This window comes from Corapipo altera, unplaced genomic scaffold (assembly GCF_003945725.1).
Source record: "Corapipo altera isolate COAL_440 unplaced genomic scaffold, ASM394572v1 171, whole genome shotgun sequence".
NCBI classification, from domain to species: Eukaryota; Metazoa; Chordata; class Aves; order Passeriformes; family Pipridae; genus Corapipo; species Corapipo altera.
This window is the reverse complement of record NW_020884972.1, coordinates 749,822-761,284: the sequence shown is the minus strand read 5'-3', so window position 1 is coordinate 761,284 and position 11,463 is coordinate 749,822. Positions and strand designations below refer to the sequence as shown.

Genomic DNA, 11,463 nt, shown 5'->3' with positions numbered 1-11,463 from the left:
CCCCTCCGAGGAATCCTCGCTGCAGATTGCTGAATTTTAGCTTAAACCACGCTGAGAGGAGGCCCAGCTGCAGACAAAGCACAACCAGCCCCCCCCTCCACTCTCCAGGTGCTGAAGCAGCCAAAAAGCTGCACAACAAAAGGCTTCTCGAGGCAGAAACACTGGGCAGTAAAAAGGCCTGTGGCTGCAGACCCCTCCCCTAACGCCTTTATCCGGGCAGTTTATCAGCTTTGGGAGGGATTTGCCCACTCCCAACCCGTGAAAGCTGAGCTGGTGGGTGGGTGTGACAAGGGCATGGCAGGAGATTCTGCAGCCCAGGAGCTCAGGACCAGGCTCAGGCCTTGCCAGGAGGGTCCTGCAGAGCTGGACTCGCTCCCTGGCTCAGCCCCCACGCCTGGATTTGACACAACTTCAGCAGCTCACGAGCCTTGGATGCTCTGAAATCAGTGCAGGGTTGTTGGTTCAGCTCTGGGGATCACAGCTCCCACCCTTGCTGAGGCAAAACTGAGCTCGTCCCTCGGCAGATCCGATTGTCCAGGCACAAACACGGAAAAGCCCCGGGAATCCTGGACCAGAAGGACTGGCTGGGACAGAGAACAGCCCCCTGCAGCTGTAAGAAAGCCCCCAGACGAGGTGTGGTTCAGATGCATCCCAGCAAGATCCCCTCCCTACACCACAGATCCTTTCCTAAAAGCCTGAAATCACAGCCCCGGGATTGACCAGGAGAGATGCTGAAGGGATATTGAGTGAAGAGAAAGAGGCCACCAGGCAAAGGACACCCCGGTGGGAATGCAAATGAAGGCAGCCCTAATACCTGTTAACCCCGGCTCGTTTCACAGATGATGGGAGCACAAAAGCAGTTTAAGACACTCCCCGTGTCTCCCTCCCGTTTATCCCCGCGTCAAATCGAGCCGTTAAAACCAGACCCAGAGGAATTTCCCCATTCAGGGAAGGCTTTGAGCTACGTTTGGCCCCTCTCATTGCAGCATTGCAGGATGAGTTCTGCCACTGTGTGAAAGCAGAGCCCACTGGGGCTACTTATACCCAAAAATTACCCTGTTTTCATCACTCAGTTGCCCACCCATCCCCACGGGGACCTGCCTTCCCACTGGGATGCCTTTGTTTGCCTCCCCCACCTCACCCTGTCTTCCCGAATTTCCAGTGCTGCCCAGTTCCCTGCACAAACTGGGGGGGGCTGCAGCAAACTCTCATCTCAGGAGAGGCCTCGTTGCCTTGGTTACCCATCACCAAGCCTGGGCCTCTGCGAGCTCTGCCCAAACCTGCCTTTTCCTTGCATTTGTCCTGTTTTTCCTACTAAAAACTCAGATTTTTTTTTTGCTCTCAGACAGCTGGACTCAGAAGAATAAATTAGATCTAAAAATTAATCAGTTAAATGCGTGAAGTACATTAAATAAATTAAATAAAGAAATAAAAACCATGAGGGGAATGCCCTCGGATGTGCATCGGTCATGAATTCTTGTACAAATCCCAGTGAGAAAGAACAAAACCAGCAGCAGAGGACACAGGGCTGTGTCAGTTTAGCCACAAAGCAGGTTTCAGAGCCAGCTAAGCTCAGCCTAAGTCCTGAGGAGCTGGAGCTGGCACCAACTCTGCTGTCAGTCGATGGCAGTGGGACACAACTGGGGCTGTGTGTGCCCTGGGCTGTCCCTGCCCCTCAGCCCAAAGGGGGCAGGGGAGGAAGGAAATCCTGCTGGAGTCGTTTTACAGAGGAGGAACAGCGGGATTTTCCAAGAGGATTGGCAGATCTGGAGCCTGCACAGGTGCCAGGCAAGGGCTGGGGGGTGTTTGGCACATGTGCTCACAGAAAAAAGGGGGCTGAACACCCACCCCCACAGCACAGACCAACATTTACACCCAGACATTCACCAGGGGCTGCTTCTGATAAACAAAAAAATCTTTGATGTGCCACTGGATCAACCTAAAGAAGAAAAGGAAGCCAAATCTAATGAAAACAGTACTTACTGTTTAACTGTCCTCCAGTTCCTAAAAATTAGCTATTTTCTCTATCCACTGTTACACACTTAAAAATAACATCTGATTTAATTTTTCAGCACTGTCTGGGAGAATTGAACCAGAGCCCACTAAAATGTTAACACATACTCAGAAAGGTCTCAGCATTCTTCTGTGGAGAGAGCAAGTTAGATTTGGTTAATCCCATTTTTGGAGAGAACACGCAACATTCTCAGCCCTGCAAACCAATGTGACTCTTAGAAAAATCATTCCCATCTATGTTTATGGTATTTCCAATTGTCACATCAAGTGAAAATTACTGAAGAATGTGAACTAAACAAGATATCAGGCAGCTCTCCTGCTCCACCTATATTGAATTGCAAAGGCCACCTCTGACTCTTTTCAGTGTTGGAGCTTAATTGGATCTTCCAGACAGAAACAATCCCCTCCTCACATGGGAGTGCCAGGAAGGAGAAAGCAAAAGGACAAGGAATTTTAATTGCACTGTAATCCTTCCAGGGAGGTTTCTTGCAAGCACCACATTGCAGGCACCCAACAGACTAGAACCAAAATCCACCAGGAACCTCTCAAAGAAAACACACTCAGACAAACGTGACCTGCAGGATCCAGAGATGGATCTCCAGGCACTTGGCCAGGCTGGGGTTTAATGTGGGGAAATAATGTAAATTAAACCATTTGTCAGACCTGGCTGAAAGGGGGAAAAGGGCTGATTTGTCAGTGGGTTTTGCCTTCATCATAATTGCTGTGTCCATCTTTCCTGCCCCTCCTCACCCCCCCTTACCCCTGGTGCAGGCTGCCAGCAGCTCTCACACAGATCTGTGGCTAAGGCAATGCTCCACTCTCCAGTTCATATATCTTGATGAGAGGCCTATAAATAGACTCCATTTCCTCCCCCTTGTCCCTGTGCTGTATCCATCACCCTCCCAGCACAATCACCTTTCAGCACTGCATCAAGTCAAGGGTTCTCCAGTGCAGAGCCCCCTGAGCCCCCCTGCACTCTGAAACACTCTGCACTGTCCTCAGGAGCTCCAGCACGTGACAGGAGTGGTCCCAATCTCCCCAAAATATTCCAGGTTGACAACAGACTGCCAACCCAACTGCTGGTAACACAGCCAAAGGCCGCCCAGGAGGACCTGAGCTCCACAGCTCCCATTCTGGTCCGTGGTGCACCAGGTAGGGCTCTGCTGTGCCCCAGAAAGGGTTGGCAGGATGTGGGATGGGGTGGATCTCTTGGGGAGTTATTTCCCTCTGGTGTCACCCATTGCCCAGACCCTGCCAGGACCTCCAACCCCAATTCAGTTTGGCAGCACCTCCTTCCAGGCCTGGACTGTGGAGGACTCGTGCCCTTTTGCTGCACCCTGGAATGGTTTGGCTTGGAAGGGACCTTTAAAGATCATCCAGAGCCACCCCCTGCCATGGGCAGGGACACCTTCCACTAGCCCAGGTTGCTCCACCCTGACCTCGGACACTTCCAGGGCTGTGGCAGCCACAGCTTCTCTGGGAATTCCATCCCAGCCCCTCACCACCCTCACAGGGAACAATTTCTTCCCAGTATCCCATCTAAATTCTCTTCAGTGTGAAGCCATTCCCCCTTGCCCTGTCACTCCAGGCTCTTCCAAACAGTCCCTCTCCATCCTTCTTTCAGCTCCTTCAGGTCCTGGAAGGCCACAATTAGGTCACCCTGAAGCTTCTCTTCTCCAGGCTGAACAATCCCAACTCTCCCAGCCTTTCCTCCCAGCAGAGCTGCTCCATCCCTCTGATCACCCTGGTGCCTCCTCTGGACTCTCCCCAACACCTGCTCCTTCCCAAACCAGCCGTGGAGAGACCTCCAAACTCTTCCCACAGCAAAGTTTACAAACCTCTCCCAGTTTTGCCCGTAGAGCTGTCCCAGCAGAAGTCCCAGTTGCTGCCCAGGCAGGGTCCTGGCAGCCCTTCTGCAGGGCACCCAGGCCTAGGTGGAGCAGTTTAGCTGTGCTGCCCTTCCAGGATGGGGCTGACCCGGGACTTCAAAGGGCTTCTGTGTCTACGTGAGGGCGTTTTGCAGCCCTGGTGAAAATCAAATTGCATGTGCTCCTTGTGCTTGTCCCTGATTGCCCCAGCTAATGAGTTTTTAGTGCACTGAACCCTACTTAATACATTGCTTAATAAAATGAGAGTAATTAATCAATTAGCCAAGAGGGCCCAGCTGATGATCGTTCTTACGCACTTATCACACCGGGCACAGTCCTGCCCCTGCCCCCCTCAGCACCACAGATCACCCCTTTCTGATGCTGTTCCAGACACAAAGAGGGACATCTCTTCTCCAGGAGAGCTGCAGGCCTGCTGGGATAACGTGGCTGCTGGCCATGCTTTGTTCTGCTGGGGGGACAAACACTTGACCTCGTGCCAGTCGTCCCTTGCCCAGCTGCTCCCAAGTGGGGACCACAGACACCCCTGTTTGGGATGGACTGTGCTGGACAGGGCAGTTACCATGGATGGTGTGGGTTGGGAGGGACCTTCAATCATTTCATTCCACCCCCTGCCATGGGCAGGGACACCTTCCACTGGACCAGGTTGCTCCAACTTTGCCTTGGACACTGCCAGGATGGGGCAGCCACAGCCTGTACTGGTGTCTCCCCACCATCCCACATCTCCACCGAGGTCAGATCTTCTTCACCCGACTCTGCTGAGCTGCCTGTGCTACCAGTTGGATATCCACACTGTCACTGCAGTTGTTTGCATTCCAGAGGTGAAGTGCAAAGCCACTGCCCGGGGGGTGACAGTCCCCACGCTCCAAACCCACCCCCTAAATCTGTCACTTCCCTCAAGCCCTAAAATTGCCATTGCTGCCAGAGCTCCAGGGGTTCTGCTGCTTCCACTTGGCTCTTTCTCCAGACTCTCCTGCTGCTCTGCTGACCTTGACAGATGCCAAGTCTCTCCTCCTCCTTTAGCCCACTGAAGCTTCCAACTTTCTCACACATTCCCTCTTTAACTCCAGCTGCCCCTCTCTCATGGCATCACAGCAGTGAAACATTTGGAAGTCATCCTGAAAGAGGAACTGCTGTAAATGGCAGCACTTTGCAATTTACGCCCCAGAACTGAGGAAAAAAGTGTCTTCCTTTATCTCAGAACTGACAAAAAGAACTGGTGCTCCAGCAGGAGTCCACCTGGCAGGAAAAAAAGGATTTCTTCCACTTTAGTGAAAAATGTTGTTTCATCCTAGTGGAGAAAAAAAAAAAAGGAGAAATCCTGAGCAGCCCTCTGAAAACACCCAAGGCCTCTACACTCCTTGTAAGGTGCTTCCAAAGCTCTCCTGAGCTCCACAGGGAACAACTCTGGGTGCATTTATTTGCCCGGGATTTTTCTGGGTGCAGAAAATACGGAGGTTTCTTTCTTTTATGAGAAGATAAAACAGCCCCTGCGTGGCCACCTGACCTTAAAATTTGCTAAAACAACCCCTGCACAACCTTAAAAGCTGGAAGGCAGGAAGGGAGTGAGCCTGGGAGAGAGTAAAGGAATAGAAGGGACTTAAATATTAGAGTTCTACTTAAAAAAACCCTCACCCTGACTTAGGCCAAGATGATCCCAGAACTCCAGAGCATTCCATTTCACTCAGCTATGCCTGGATACATCTGAATACATCAGGGTCAGGCCCTGCCAGAACAATTCATGCAGACTGTGAGTCATTGTGCTCTGCCGTGGGCAGGGCAGGCTCTCAGCTGGGGGAGTCCCTGTCAGGAGATGGGAGCTGAAACCTGGGAATTCCACCGGATTCAGAGCTGAAGAAAACCACCCTTCACCCCTGAATTAACACATGAGCACGGATAAACCCGGGAGGAGCCCAACCCCAGCCACAAGTCTGGTCAAGGAGAGAGGAGCAGAGCAGGCTGGTGCAAAGAGCCCCGCATTCCAGGCTGGGTGGATCCCGGTGACACTTTGGAAATACCGGGTCTGACAGCCCTGCAGGGCAGACAGAGGCTCCTACCAGGCTGCTTGTGATTTCTGAACCAGCAAACTCGGGTAGCTGATCCCAGAACTAACAGCTGGGAGCAGCCCAGAGCTCCCCAGCACTGCCACGAGCAGCTCCTGGGAGGATCCCGATGGGAAAGGGGGGGGGGGGGGGGGGAATAAAAACCCACTGGTGCCCATCCCACCGGGAAAAACTCTTCAGTGTTTACAGCCAGGATGTCAAAAGGGCTCAGCAATTAAGATTCCCAATTTAAGCTGTCTCCCAGGGGCCTGGACTATCAGTGTGCACCCCCAGCCAGGTGTGCATCCCATTGCATCCCACTGCATCCCATTGCATCCCATTTCCTGGCACCTGGGAACAGGGAGATGTTCCCTGGCGAGGGAACACGGATGTGAGCAGGGAAGGAAGCAGGTATTGCTTTTTTATCTTTGTTTATTTACTCACCCTCTCATTAGAAGGATGGAGCAGCTCTGCTGGGAGGGAAGGCTGAGGGAATTGGGATTGCTCAGCCTGGAGAAGGGAGGCTTCAGGGTGACCTAATTGTGGCCTTCCAAGACCTGAAGGAGCTGAAAGAAGGATGGAGAGGGACTATTTAGAAGGGTCTGGAGTGACAGAAAAGGGGGGAATGGCTTCCCACTGACAGAGAGCAGATTTAGATTGAATATTGGGAAGAAATTCCTCCCTGTGAGGGTGATGAGGGGCTGGGATGGAATTCCCAGAGAAGCTGTGGCTGCCCCTGGATCCCTGGAAGTGTCCAAGGCCAGGTTGGAGCAACCAGGGATAGTGGAAGGGGGTGGGACTGGATGATCTTTAAAGGTCCCTTCCAACCCAAACCACTCCATGATCCTACAATTTGCCAGACAGAGACCCTAAAACAGGTTGGAAGAAGCCACCTGCAGATTTCCACCTAGGATATAACAGCTTCCAATCTGTAGGAATATATCTATATTTTTTCCTATAAATTCTTGGAAAACTGCCTTTCTGATCTCGAGGGATTTTGTAGTCAGGTAGTGAAAGAACAGCCCACAGCAAGCTCAGGGCATGAATTGACACACAAGAGATGCTGCCTGAAGGAACCTGAGAAAGCACACAGAGGAAAAGCTGCTCATTTAAATCCAGGGAACTGCACGTCCCTCTTGGAACAATGCAGGTGCTTGGAGTGATGGAGGTGGGAGGATAAATCCAGGGAAGACAAGAGTGATTCCTTTGGTAAGACAAACACATGGAGGGATTGCTGCCTGGCCAAGGAAAAGCCACGGGAGGCAGAGGCACCACAGCTCCCAGAGTTTAATGGTCACCAGGAAAGGGGCTGGAGGGGACAAAACAAAGGCAGGACAAACTCAGCTGGGTTTGTCCTGGGGTTTTACAGTGGTTACCTGCACCCAGCCCTGGGAACCTGCTGGGATCTGCTCCAGCTGCCAATCCAGGGAATCCTGAATCCCCCCCTCCCTCCCACCTCCAGCCCAGCTGGCCCAGCTTTCTCCTCAGATTAACCCAAAATTATCCATCTACCAGCACTCTGCAAGAAACCCCAGCTCAGCACAGAGACAGCTGTTGGAAGCTTCATATTCAACTTCTGTCTAAACTGCCTTATAAAACTCTGTGCTATCCCACCCTGCTGTGTGCAGAGAGGAAAAAACACACACAGACAGAATAAACAGGACTAATGAGGAAAACATCAGGCTGTGCAGGCTGCTGCCTGGAAATGTTTGACAGAAGCATCTTTAGGCTAAACCCTGGTCCTTGTTTCCCTGCCTGAGCCTGATGCTACCAATGTGCAGCACACCTTCCTCTTTGCTCTTATGGCCCTTCAAAGAGAGACAGATTTTACTCATTTTATCCCCCTTCATCCTGAGCCAAATCTCCTTGGACTTACCCTCGAAGTGAAACACAAAGTAATTTGTGCATTGAGGGAAATTTTCTTTTATTTCAAAGTATCCCCTCCCCTCCTCCAGGAATAAAAAAAACCAAACCTCACCAGAACTGCAGACTTCCTTTTAAACATTTCAAATAGGAACAGTAAAATATCTTTACAGCTGTGAGAAAAGAGAGTCAATTTTACCCAAGTTGTAGGTGATTTCTTTTTAAAAAACCAATTTTTTAAAATGACAATGTGCTCTGGCCACGAGCCAGATGTCGGGTTTCCTTCTGGTGTTACACAGGACCAGCACAGGCAAAGGTCATATGACAAAAAATCAGTGCCCACTGATTTAAATTCTTTTTAAAAATCAAGCTGGGAGGAGAGAAAAGTGTGGTTTTCCAGGGAAGCTGCTGCTTTATCAGGAAGGGCTGCAGCAGCTCCTGCTTAATCAAGCTGCTGAAAGGTTAATTATCTGTCAGGATCCACGTGGGGTGGGGAGAAATCCCTGTGAGCAGCTGCCAGGGAGTGGAGGCTTCAGGAACAGAAGGCAAACGGGAGCTTGGGGCAAGGAATCCTCATCCCTCTCTTCCCAGAGCATCTCCTGCAGCCACAGCTCAGCTTTAGGCCTGGCTTGGAATAAACTGCAGTGCAGGGCACCTGCCAGTCTTAACTGCAGCCCCAGCCAGAGCATCTGGAGGCAGAGCTGGCGCAGCCTCAGAGCTCCTGGGAGCCAAATCCTGCTCTGGGCTGGGAATGGGATCACCAGGGAGGGCCCACCAACGAGCCAGGGGGTTCCAAAGACATGGCCTGGGAACAAAATCTCTTCATTGTGCCTTTTTCCTTCTTTTTTTTTTACACTTATCCCATTATTTGTTCCTAAATGCTCTGGGTAACTTCAGTTCATTTGCCTTCCTCGTGTCTCCACCAGCAGAAGGATTTCCAGCAGCTCCTCAGAAACCCTAAAGCACAGAAATCTAATCTTCCCCCCACTAATTTCCCATTAACTTGGCTCCCACTGCAGTGCTGAGAGGACACTGGGGATTTATAGGTGACTCACAGAGCAGCACCTTCAGCATCTCCTCCTCATCCTTCACACCTCTTCCCACAGATGGAAGGACACTGGGAAGCATCCACTGCTCCTCCAGGGCCCCTGAAGGAACCTGGGGTGTGACCCAGCTCTAGGACACTGTCACAGGGTCACCTCTGCCAGCACAACGATGCCACAGCCTCCAGAGAGCAGGTCCTGCAGCCAACACACAGCAAAGTTCAGCTTCCCTGCATGGACAGCTCATCCAGGCTGGCAAATCCAGGCAGAGAGGATAAAATCAAACACATGCAGCTTGTGGCAGCTTGGCCAAAAACCCCACAGAAAATCACTTCAGGAGAAGGAAAAAGCAGCTGCAGGTTGAACATCATGGAAGTTCTGAGGGAGAAGCCAGAGGTGCCAGCACAGGGCACAGGAACATTAATCAAGGAGATATTCTCCTGGAGTCAAAACACAGAGATATTCAAGTGGTGCCTTGGAGAAAAGCCTTCAGGAGGTTTGGATTATTCTGTCCAACCAATATTTTAATGGCTCTGCCCAACCCCTGGAGATCACCATCAGGTTTCTGGCTCACTGCCCCACTGCAGGGGATGAAAGCTTTCCAGGCTCACCAGTGAGGTTTTCATCAGGGAAGGCTGGGAGGGCTGGGAAGGCACTGGATTGTGCCTGGGAAGGCACTGGATTGTGCCTGGGGAGGGCTGGGAAGGCACTGGATTGTTCCTGGGGAGGGCTGGGAAGACACTGGGTTGTGCCTGGGGAGGGCTGAGAAGACACTGGATTGTGCCTTTCCCATTTCCTTGCTGATAAAACCAGGGGGGAACAGGTTGTGTAACAGGCTCTGTGTGTCCCAACATCAGCATCACTCATCTCACCTGGAATCACCCACAGGGTGTCCACAGGCTCCAGAATTCCAGAATTCTACCCAGCAGAATCTGACACAGTCCCAGTGTGGTTCACACTAATAAATAATATCTAACAGACACTAATAACAATCCCCCCAGACCTGACCACAGACCCACTGCTCTCCAGTGAGGCCCCACGTTATCAATTCACAGATTTTCAGATCCTGACCCTCCTGGTTTATCCAGTTCACACAGGATTTCCACTGCCTGATCCCACTGGACAAACACAGGGTTGTGCTGCATATGAATTATTCAAATGACATTTAGTGTATCAAAAACAAGAGATTAAAAGTACTGCCACTGACTCAGCATGCTGACACATCCAGCTCAGTAATTTAAGATTAAAGACCATCAGCTCGTTATTTCCCCGAGATTTGGCCCCCAAAACCAGCCCATCCCAAATCCTGGAGCTCCACACAAATTTGAATCTCAGAAGAATATCCTTCCCTAGGAATATCAATTCAGTAATTGCTTCCTGGGTCATTAAATGGCTCTTATAAACTACGACAGACACAGCATTTAATCCAAACCTAATCAAAGCAGCACAGGTCAGAGAGCACCATCAGCTGACACTCAAATTATCTCCACTGGCTGAGAAGCTGGAAAAAATACCTTTGGCAGTTGAGATCATCAAGCAAAAGTATCATAGAAACCCTTTGCTTTGAACTGACATCTTAACACCTTCTGTGCCTGGTTAATATTTCCATTTTACAGATGAGCCCTGAGTCACAAAGACTTTCCTACAGCAACTATTAACTCAGTGGCACAAAGGCAGCTGCTGCTTTAAGTGCTCATCCTGGAAAACAAACCCACAATTCCTATTTCTAGCCCAATTTAAAAATAAAATCCTTAAACACTTGGAGAACAAATTCCAAGTAAACCACATATATTTAAAAAACAAACAAACAAACAAACAAAAAGGTCAAATCCAGCAGAAGGGGTTAGACAGTAAAATGAACTGGTAAGAAAAGGGTGCAAAGGGTGAAGTTGTCCAGCCTGTGTGGCTTGGCTTGCAGTGGGAATGTCAATTATATATGCAAATTAGATGCTCAACTAGGTGTGCACAGCAAGAACAACATACAAGTGCTCTGGGGCTAAAAAGATGTTTGTAGCATCCAGTGTCACCAAACCCCAGTCAGAGGGTTCCAAAGACACGGCCTGGGAACAAAATCTCTTCATTGTGCCTTTTTTCCTCCTTTTTTTTACACTTATCCCGTTATTTATTCCTAAATGCTCCAGGTAATTTCAGTGCATTTGCCTTCCTCGTGTCTCCACCAGCAGAAGGATTTCCAGCAGCTCCTTAGAAACCCTGAAGCACTGAAATCTAATCCTCCCCCCACTGATTTCCCATTAACTTGGCTCCCACTGCAGCGCTGAGAGGACACTGGGGATTTATGGGAGGAAGTGGAACAGCACCTTCAGCATCTCTTTTTCTCTCTCCCTCAAACACGTTTGTGCCGGGAAATAAAAGGCTCCCACCACAGCCTCGTGTGGAGCTGCCAGGGTGACATCACACATGGTACCACCGCAGCTGCAGCCAATTGGGGAGGGCTCTGACGCTCCCCCAGAGCAGGGAAGCCTATAGGAAAATGCTCCAGATGGGAAAGGACCCCCTCTTTTGTCGCTGCTTGTCTTGCCACTCCTCCTCCGTCCCCCTTCCCACCGTCCACACACACACCCAGCACAGCCCGGGCACAACAACCTGCCCAGCCCC

General features: G+C 50.7%; 1 long non-coding RNA gene across 1 annotated transcript in view; it reads right to left on the bottom strand.

Moving 5' to 3' along the window:
- Nucleotides 1-670: 670 nt before the first annotated feature.
- LOC113957596 overlaps nucleotides 671-11,463 on the bottom strand; it is an 18,151-nt gene continuing 7,358 nt past the window's right edge. Inside the window, exons 2-3 of the long non-coding RNA XR_003531228.1 lie at nucleotides 9,711-9,719; nucleotides 671-682 (exon numbers count right to left, since the gene is read on the bottom strand). This is a non-coding gene — a long non-coding RNA (uncharacterized LOC113957596). The remainder of the gene's footprint in view (nucleotides 683-9,710; nucleotides 9,720-11,463) is intronic.